This window comes from Paramormyrops kingsleyae, chromosome 18 (genome assembly GCF_048594095.1).
Source record: "Paramormyrops kingsleyae isolate MSU_618 chromosome 18, PKINGS_0.4, whole genome shotgun sequence".
In the NCBI taxonomy this organism is placed as follows: domain Eukaryota; kingdom Metazoa; phylum Chordata; class Actinopteri; order Osteoglossiformes; family Mormyridae; genus Paramormyrops; species Paramormyrops kingsleyae.
The window spans coordinates 1792555-1803511 of NC_132814.1; the positions used below are offsets into that span (position 1 = coordinate 1792555).

The window sequence follows — 10957 nt, forward strand, 5'->3', positions numbered from 1 at the left end:
CGACTCGGGTCTCTCTTCATCCCGTATAAATCTTTCACCTTTTACTAACGATTTCCGTGGAGAGGGATAGCGATGAGTTTATAGTGATGAGTTTGACAGCACTGCTGCTGTCAAAGGAAGACTGGGCCCGGCTGGTGAGGGGCTGGTGAGGGCTGAGCCGCGCCAGCTCCGTCGGCATCCCGCATGCCGACGCCCGGCGGGGCGCAATTTGTGGGTATCGCTTTTCGGCCTTTTGGCTAAGATCAAGTGTAGTATCTGTTCTTATCAGTTTTTAACACTTTTTGCCATTGGATTGCGTCGGGTTTTTTAGAGGAAGGCACGGCAAACCTAATGTGTGCCCAGTAGATGGCTTGACACTAGCTTTACTGACAAAAAATAATCCTGGAGACAAATTAGCATTTTGAGCCAGTCCATTGTCCTCCTGTAATTGCTGTGTAAACGCACCAATTACCCGTTCACACTCTCCAAGGGAAGGTATTTGCAGTTGTTCACACCATTCACCTACAGCCCGGAACTCTCTAACTCACAGAGAAACATTCACAGCAGTGACTTGATTGTGTACCTTATTCACACAAAATGTCCCACACACGGACTAAACTGCAATTATGAAAGAAAAACTGTCACAGAATGTTTTAGAACAAGAATGTGTTTTATTTGTTAAAAAATGAAATGAAAAAAACAGCCAAACACATAACATTCAGAGTCAAATTGAAATACAAATTTATTTTTGTGATTTATTTATTTGCACGCTGTACAGACCCAGTAATCCTGGTCCCTACATTTGGCGCAGGTGTACTTGTGGCACTTTGCACAGCGAAACTTGCTGCGATTTTTGTTGCATTTCTGCTGTGCCTGGCACTGCGTTGTCCATGTGGGTGAGGACATTGGCACAACAGCCTGAGCAGCAGCAGCAGCAACAGCGGCTATAGTAGCAGCAGCAGCAGCAGAAGCCTTTTCTTTCTGCATTTCCTTTTCCTGCATGAATCGCCCTCGGAGTTCCATGGCTAGACGATGCAGAAACCGTCTTCTAGTACCTGTGTACCCCGTGCATGCCTTGTAGAGCACATAGGCATTCACTGCCGCCAAGTCCAGCATATTATAGAACACTGCAACTGGCCACCTGCGTGTTGCTGCTCGTACAGAGTATTTGCGTGCCATTTTGTCCAAAACATCAACACCACACTTCATATAGTTGTAGTCTGTTATTGTGTTTGGTTTTTTCTTTCTGTCATCCCCGGGCACCACGTGTTGGTGCATGGAGCTCAGAACACACACTGTTTTCTTTGTCTTTGGAGCATACACTGTCAATGACACACTGCCACTTCTGAACACCGATGTGGAGAATTGTTCCCGTGCTGCAGTGTCCTTTGCTGGAGGTGGAAGCTCACGCCGAACTTTGTTCATTGTGCCAAGAAGAGTGGTGTTACGGTGAAGCAGTCTGTGTGCCAGTGATAATGAGGTGAAAAAGTTGTCTGTTGTGACATTCCTGCCCACATCAAGGAATGGCTGCATGAGACGCATCACCACATTCTCTGACAGCTTCTCACCTGTGGGACGACCAGGATCCTTTCCCAAGTAAGGAAATACATTGCAAACATATTTCGTCTCCAAATCTGTGGCCATCCAGAATTTAATTCCAAATTTGTCGGGCTTGGTGGCAATGTACTGTATGAATGGACAACGGACCTTTGTTGGGAAAAGCTGTTCATCAATTGTGATGTGTTGTCCTGGGCAGAAACTTGCTACACAGTTTGTAGTGAAGCGTGACCAGATATCAGAAATTGCTGCAAATCTATTGGTTTTTACACGCTCAGCACGGGTGTCCTTGTTGTCAAAGCGAAGGTTTGCCATAATTCTAATGAAGCGGTCTCTGGACATTGTCTCCTTGACTGCTGGCACCAGAAAGTCTTCCGACCAGGAGTCCACCATGGCACCAACTGGAGACATAACTGCTTTGAAAAACAGAACTGATAGAAAAGCCATCAATTCATACACTGACAGGTTCCATTCGGGATTTGTTCTGCGGCCTTGCAGGAGCGTACACTCTCTGATGGTCAGCAGCATCCCAATGTCAATCAGACACAGGAAGCTCTGCAGCACGCTGGTGACTTCACGCTTTGCATACTCTGTGGGTCCACTGCTGGCAGTGAAGGATGTGCTATGCACTGTCTCAAATTGTTGTCCGGCTTCTTGATGCACCCAAACTGAGCCATCTTTTGCAGTCAGGCTTGGCTTGGCATCTCTCTTCCCTATACCACGGCTCTTCTTTCGTGGGGGGCTGGTGTTTTCTTGTTCCGTCGTACTTGTAAAGTCGGTGCCTTCATCAGATGACAAATCAGAGCTATCTACAGCGAATGAAACATCGCCGCCATCAGACTCGCCGTCATCCATTTCCTGCATCAGAAGCAAAGCAGCTTGCGCAGTGTATCTTTTCTGGCGTGGCAGGTCTTGAGGGGCCATTCTGGTGTTGTTCTTCAGGAATCACGTTTAGAAATGATTCATGCAGCTCTGTGGCAGCACTTTTATACACAGTACAGTCCTGCCATTGGCTGCTTTTGTCATTGGTGCATTTGCAAATGAGTACCCCATTTTCCTGTACATTATTCATGCTGCCTAATCAGCACCTGTGAGGTGGGATAGATTATCTCAGCAAAGGAGAAGTGCTCACTAACACAGATTTAGACAGATTTGTGAACAATATTTGAGAGTAATGGGCTTTTTGTGTATGTTGAAAATCTTTCAGATCTTTGAGTTCAGCTCATGAAAAATGGGAGCAAAAACAATATATATATATATATACACACACACACAAACACTGCCCAAAGTTCCAATGAGGGTCAGACACAAAACCTTTTTCTTGCTCAAGCAAAGCCAGGCCTGTGCTTTCAGAACAACCCCTCCCCCACCTCTCTGTGACAGTGGCGCTAGCAGTCAAATGCAAATTTGCCGGTCTCTCAGGTGTGGCTGATGTGTACTGCCACAGCATGACAAACCCCAGGGGGTCAAGAGGCAAGGAATTAACGCAAATTCTCTCCGATGTATAGTAAAGCTAGTGTTGACCGCCGCTGCCACGGGGCGACCCGTGCCTTCCTTTTTAGCCTTTTATCCCTGCTTTTATTTTCGTTTTTATTAGGCTGGGGATCCCGCAGTGGCTGGTGGCTTGTCCGCCGCCCTGCTGGGGGAACTGGTGTTTTTATTTCTTAGCTGCTTTTATAGTTTAGTGTTCCTCGGCTTATCCCGGATTGGCGGACGGCGGCCGGACCACGGCGGACGTCGGGACCACGGCGGACGTCGGGACCACGGCGGCAGGAGGACTCTGCTCCAGGAATGACGTCGGTGGACCTTCCCGGATGTCGACGGCCGGCGGATCTACGAGGAAGCCCTTCAGCGGGCCGTGGCTGGCAGCAGGCGGTGGCCTGCGTAATACCGCCCGGTTCTGCTGGAGGGCCGAAGGGGAGGTGGGCACCTTCCCCGACCGCCTGGCCTTCATCCAGGAGGTGGCCTTCGGGGAGCTGGGCCTCCGCATGGAGGACATCTTATGCGTGCAGAGGAATGGCCCCTTCCAGTTCTTCGAAGTCACCCTGTCCACCGACGAGAGCTACAGCAAGGTCCTGGAGCGGAGCAAGGAGAGGGCCCAGCACCCTCTCCTGGGACGATATACCATCGAGCTGCTGTGGTGGCCCGACAAGCGGGTAATAACTGTGCACTGTTTTAACCCGCATGTGACCGCCGAGGCTGTCCGCCTGTTTTTAAACAAATATGTGGACCTTCTTTCTGGCCACAAGGACATTCGGGATGAGCTGGGGATCTGGACTGGCCAATGCCAGTTCCAGGCCCGCCTGCGCCCGGACGCTAATGGGGCGGGCGGTTTTAGCCATCTCCCAGCCTATGTTAACTTGCAGGGCAACAAAGCTTACCTGTTTTATTCTGGACAGCCTCCCTTCTGCCGACAGTGTCACAGCTTCGGACACACTCTGGAGGGATGCGCCAACCTGCGCTGCCGAAACTGCCTGGAGTAGGGGCACATGGCCAGGGACTGCAAGGGCCCCCGTCGCTGTATCCACTGCAACGGCGAGGACCATTTGGCTCATTCCTGCCCTAAGAGGAAAACAACGTACTGTATGCTGACGCTCTGTCAGGTAATGGAGCCATCAGCAAGGAGAGTGGTGGGGGAGCGCAAGCCCCCATGGCAGGGCAGGAACAGCCGGCGGCGGGGGCAGGAAGAGAAGCCCTGGCTGAGGTGGAGGAGGCCCCAGCAACAGCGACAGCAATGCAGGAGGGGTCTCCAGTCCTGGCTCTAGGCATCAGCAGCAGGAGGAGGAAGAGCGGCGCATCCCCCCGGAGGAGGAAGAAGAGCAGAAGGGAGGCGGAACCCGACGCATCCAGCCCTCCGGCTGCCACCTTGCCAGCATTAGCGGCCGGGGACCAAGGCCGGGAGTCCCCCCTCCATGATGTTGGGGGCCCCCCATCTGGTGTGGGACCTGGGACAGTCCCCTGCGCCCCCCCAGGAGTACAGTGGTGTGCAAGACAAGGCCAATGAACAGGAGTACCTGGGGGGGCTGGAACTGGGGGGCCTTTTGGGGTTGACTGAGGAGGGGGGGCAGTAATGCGGTATTGTTTTTAATATTGTCACCTTGAATGTCAGGGGATTGAGGAACGTTTTAAAGCGCACATCTGTTTTTAATCAGCTGGCATCTTCTCCCTTCAGCATTTGTTTTCTGCAGGAAGTCCACCTCCGGGACCAGCGGGACGAGGCTCTCTTTTTACGACAATGGAAGAGGGGTAGATCCTACTGGAGCGCAGTGGTGGACAGTAACGAAGTACAAGTAATTCGTTACCGTACTTAAGTAACTTTTTAGCGTATCTGTACTTTACTTGAGTATCATTGTTTTGTGAGACTTTATACTTTGACTCAACTACATTTCGAAGTGGGAAACCTTACTTTTTACTCCACTACTTTCCTAAAACCTGTCGTTTCTTTTTACGTTCCACAACATACATGCGTAACCAGTGACAGGTCAAAATAAGTACACGTGCTCCGCAAGTGTACCAATCAGAACACGTCGTGTTTCGTGCAGTTTGCGCGCTTTACTGTCTATGGCTGCTGCCTGCCTGCTTCTTTTCGCTGTCACGTTTATAGCCAACGCAATAATGAAAGAAGCGGCAGACATTGAAATTGAGCACCCATGGCCATATTTAAGCGAATTTTTTGAAGTAGTGGAAAGGAAGAACGAGTCATTCATTTTTAAGTGCCTTCTCTGTCTGCCTCAGAAGCATACGATTTCTTCTTTCAAGAATTCGCTGTCCAATCTAAAGAAACACATAGAGGTAAGTAATTTTCAGTTTGACTGTGAAATTAATTAAAGGCTAATATACCTGTCGTTTTACCCAAACTGGATATAATACGCTCATACGTTGTGTTAATAATAAACGTGGACATTGTAGTGGAAAATTACCACCAAGCATGATGTCCGATGGTTACTAAGGAAATTTCCATAACAACATCAGTTCCATTGTGCAAGGTTAAGCTAGGAAACTGCAGACCGTTAGCAAAGCTCATTAACACCAACACTGCAAAAAATGCTTTTCTTACTTAGTATTTTTGTCTTGATTCCAGTCCAAATCTCTAAAAATTCTTAAATCAAGATGCATTTACTAAAGTAGTAAAAGGCCATAAGATATTATGTCTTGTTTTCTGGGGAAATAAATCAAAATTAAGTGAGTTGTTGCTTAAAAAAAGCAAAATGATCTGCCAATGGGGTAAGGAAAATTATCTTGTTTCTGTTTGAATTAAGGTTATTTTTCTTAGTGGATGCATCTTGATTTAATAATTTTTAGAGATTTGGACTGGAATCAAGACAAAAATACTAAGTAAGAAAAGCATTTTTGGCAGTGAAGGCACTTGGCTAGAAATAGCCTAACATTACCCCCTAAAAATGCCATTTACTTGTCAAGCTCGTTCATAGAATGTGTAGTGTGTCTAAAGAAATTCAATGTAAAATGATGAAAGTGCATTTAGGCTGATGCATTTTTCTGACATTTAGGCTTCTATTTGACTAGGTTTACATGCAAGGTATGATTGTTTGGTAGCTACTTGAACAGTAGCCTGCGATTGATGTAGGCTAGCTAGTTACTCAGCCTTCTCAGCAGCCTACTTGGTACATGCAAAAAAACATGAAATGTGCACTTCATTTATGAAATTGAGATATATTGCTGTGAAGATATTATGTTCATGATGTGTTTTCCCCCCTTTCTTTCCAGAGAAAGCATTCAAGTCACTTGGAAAGATACAATGCCCTGACAGCCCCTCGAAAAAGAAAAGCTGAAAACCCAGTTCCCTCCACTTCCAGACAACTGAAATTAGGAGAAACGAAAATTGTGAATCAAACAAAGGTAGACAACATAGTCATAAATTTTGTAATTCAGAGTCTGCAACCATTTACTGTGCTAGAACAGCCTGTGTTTAATGCTTTAGTGCAAGAGCTACAGCCTAATTCACGTGTGATGTCCAGAACTACATTGCGCCGGAAAGTAGAAGAGGGTGCCCAAGAAATGAAGAGAAATATTAAACAAGCAATGTCCTCCATTAAATTCATTGCCACAACAACTGACTGTTGGAGTGCAAGAAGGAGAGGATTTCTCGGAGTCACTGCCCACTGGGTGGATCCAGATTCATTGAAGAGGTGCTCTGTGGCACTTGCTTGCCGGCGGATTAAAGGGCCACACACTTTTGATGTGTTGGGCAGTGCATTGAATGACATCCATTGCGAATTTGGCATAGAGAAAAAATTAGTTAGACCCACCACAGACAATGGGTCCAATTTCATAAAGGCATTTAGAGAATATGGAGAACAACAACAAGATGAGAACAATAACTGTGCCTCCAGTGAGACTGAAGAGGATGCTTGCAGTGATGATGATGAACAGGAAGAGGAAGGTGTTGATGTTGACTTCATTGAGGTAACACCGATCATAATGGAAGATGATGGCTTACAATTTCAGCTTCCAAAGCATCATCGCTGTGCATGTCATCTATTAAACCTTGTTGCCACAGTTGATGCAGCCAAGGCCAATTCCAATGACTCCTATAAAAGACTGTCACGATCAGCTTTTGCGAAATGCAGTGGCTTATGGAACAAGACATCTCGATCCTCCACTGCTTCAGACATCATAGAGGAAACATGCAAAATACAACTGATCCGGCCAAACGACACACGATGGAACTCATTATTTCTCTCTGTTGAAAGAATCGTGAGAATAATCAAAGATGAAGGAGAAGGGGCCCTGAGAACTGTATGCACTGCACTGAAGTTGCCAATGTAAGTGTAACTTTTTTTAAATATACCTTTCATTCCAATATGTAATCTTGGAAAATATTGCTTAACTATTCAGTTGCTTTAAGTAAGGGGAAATGGAGGACAATTATAGTCCGAGCAGCGTCACCACTCACCACTCATCACACACACACACACACACACACACACACACACACACTCTCTCTCACACACACACACATACCCGTTTGTCGGGCTAGAAGGACAATTTTTGATATTTTTCACAAATCATACTGGGCATAGGGTTGTGGGGACACTGGGTTCCAGTGGTGCTAGAGCTACAAAAAAACATATCAAAAATCATGAAAAAAATCAGAGAACCTATACACAACTTAAAATTAAAAGATATTCTTTGCACAACTGAGATATAAAAAAAGGCTTTTTTTCAGACTTTCTGGTGGTTTGTAAAGACTTTTCTGTAACATGGCCTATAAGGACAGTGTGGTGTACAAGGTCAGTGATGTCACCACACACACACACCGAGTATAACCTGCTTTGAAAGGACACAAGTTCTGTAAGGCCAGTTCACCACACACACACACCGAGTATAACCTGCTTTGAAAGGACACAAGTTCTGTAAGGCCAGTTCACCACACACACACACCGAGTATAACCTGCTTTGAAAGGACACAAGTTCTGTAAGGCCAGTTCACCACACACACACACACTGAGTATAACCTGCTTTGAAAGGACACAAGTTCTGTAAGGCCAGTTCACCACACACACACACCGAGTATAACCTGCTTTGAAAGGACACAAGTTCTGTAAGGCCAGTTCACCACACACACACACAGAGTATAACCTGCTTTGAAAGGACACATGGATAAGACTAAAGTGGCTGAGTCACACCATAATAATAATAATAATAATAATATGGAATATATTGAGGTAATTTTTGTTTTCTCTGTTAACCTCTGTTGTGCATTATAATTTATCGCATAAGTTCATAACATCGGGACATACTTTGCAGTTAAATGTACATAAGGAGGACAAACACTCCATTCTACACTTCTTCCTCTAGAAAACATCAGCACCTCCAATCAAGTTCTGTCAAGCTACAAAAGTTTACAGAAAACACCACAGCTCTTATCTGAAGGTATCTACTAAAAGGTGGGCCAAGTGTCATTAAAACTAGGAGAATAACACAAAAACAGTGCTTGCATCCACTAGGACGAACTCAACCCCACCAGCACATGTATTATGGAGTTCAGTTCTGCTTACCAAGTCCTGACTGTAGAAGAGGAAGAGCTGGAGATGGAGGAGGGTACATGAGCTCTGGAGAACAATAGCAGCTGATAATACTGAGGAGCTAAATATGAGTATGCTGTGACAGATGTCGTATTCCTATAGGTAGACGTGATCAGCCTAATGTTAGTCAAGCTGATGCAAGCTTGACTAACATTACCTGCCAGAACTGATGCTATACGCTTGATTGATGCGAATAGGATCTAGTATATTTAGCTCATTAGTTGATTTCATTATGTTTGACTACTACACTTAACTCATCTGCATTTAAGCTAAAAATGTTGAAAATAATCTAGGTTTGTCATTATTAACACACAACACAACATTTGTTGGATCACTGAACTATATTTGATTTACCTCAAGAATCAATTCCTTAAAGGACAGCATTGTAAAAATTAATAAAAGGGAAATAAAAGTGGATCCTGGCCCAGGTTAAGCACATAGCAAAACAAAAAAAAACAAAACAAAACACTGCCTGTGAGCAAAATAAATGAAGTTACCTATAATATTTCTGAACACATGACAGCAACCTTTAAAACATGCCTAGAAAGGTAAAGGCTCAGGCTGTCCAAAAGTGCATTTAGTATTTAGCATTTAAATGCTTTTTAAAGGCCAAGCCTCTGTTGCGTACAAAATCTCGAATGTTTTGAATGGATCTTGTCTCTAAGATAGGTTGTTCCTTTTCTTTGCACTTCAGACACTGCTCATTGGTGACAGTGACACCGTTTTCAATAAAAGGCCTCATGTGTTTCATCACAGCTTGTATCTCCTCCTCAGACCATGGTCTCTTCACACACCGCCTTGATGAAACACGGGAACCTGAACAATTTAAAAAAAATTTAAAAAAAAGACAAAAAGTGTGTGATAATTGACTTTAGGATCATCTAAAAATCAAGTTTGATTTTTTTTTATTACCATGACATTTTATTACACTGCTTGTTAAAAACAAAATTCATCCAGCTTCTTTATATGCTTTATATTATTAATGTGTTGACTGCACATTAGCAAGTGTGCCTAGTGATGGACATGGCACCGCATTTTAATAATACCTTGAGTAACCGAGTCAGGGAGATGAGGTGAACCAGAAGTTGCACAGTCAGCGTTCCCCTGGTCATCTAAAAAAATATTGCACAGTGTAAATGTATGGGCTTAAAGATCCTGTATGCCTACCAATCAAACACCATGGGCATGGAGGGGATTCATGTAAAACTGCAGACAGCCAATTCTATTATAACTATACTAACTATACTCATGGCAAAGTTGTTGAACCAGATGAAGTCAGAAGTGCGTGAATATGTGCAACAATACCTTGAGTGATAATTTTACTAGGAAATGATGTAGATTTTACACAGGCCAAGTCTTCCCTGTTGTTTTAAAACAATCATGCAAACTAATGAACTCATCAAAATACTATCCACAAAGCATATGCGTCACAATTAGGGATGGAACGATTACTGGTTTCATGATAAACCACTGTAAAATGTACTGAAGGTTAGTAATATCGTTTAAAGTTTAATTATCATTAAAACAGTGTTTGATTATCACAATTTAAATTTTTTTTTTTTTTTTCCTTTTCTCTTTTTCCTTCCACCCAGCATGTACTATTTGAACAGTACCTGAAGCTGGTACTTAGAACACTTCCTCTATCCGTTTGCCTCTTTAAGATGAATCGCTTTTTACAATTATATTCCCCAACTGTAAGTCGCTTTGGATAAAAGCGTCTGCCAAATGACTAAATGTAAATGTAAAATAAGGAAATAGAACAGAATAGAGTCTTGCTTAAAAAAAAAAGTGCATAGAGCTGCTTGATTTATTTGTTGTTTGTTGATCAACAACCTAGATGTGCCTTTGGCTTGCTTAGTTGGGGACACTTAATTTCTAGCGATTATCGTTGATTTGATTACACCAATCATATTTAAACTGAGCTGACCTAGACAACCACACTTCTGCATTCAGTAATGAAATGCCTTAAGCTGAAAATTGAGCATTTATCTCATCATTATACATTACTGACATTGTATTCTACTATTAGAATTAATTGTCAGTAATTTGACAATTTGTATTGTTAAAAGCGCTATATAAATATAGGTGATTGATTGTTTCCAGTGTGTGCATCTGTTCTTTTTCAACACTTTCATCTCATTTGAACAAAACCGTGATAATATTGATAATCGTGATATGAAATTTTCATACCGTTCCATCCCTAGTCACAATGAATAGAGATGACAAAAAGTTAAGCTTCTAACAAAGTTTCTAACCATCGACTACTGGAAAATTCCTGACTAAAACAGTTTTAATATACTGTAATGAACCCACAGATCCCAGCTCATTACATGAGATATGTTGGGCAAACTTTGGGTCCATCATTGAGATTATAC

At 43.7% G+C, this 10957-nt stretch overlaps 1 non-coding gene and 1 pseudogene across 1 annotated transcript; both read left to right on the plus strand.

Moving 5' to 3' along the window:
- On the plus strand, positions 1-112 carry LOC140580262 (U5 spliceosomal RNA). The gene has a single exon (XR_011984020.1). It is a non-coding gene; the product is annotated as a U5 spliceosomal RNA (small nuclear RNA).
- Positions 113-216: 104 nt separating this feature from the next.
- LOC140579990 (U2 spliceosomal RNA) lies at positions 217-332 on the plus strand (annotated as a pseudogene).
- Positions 333-10957: the final 10625 nt, after the last annotated feature.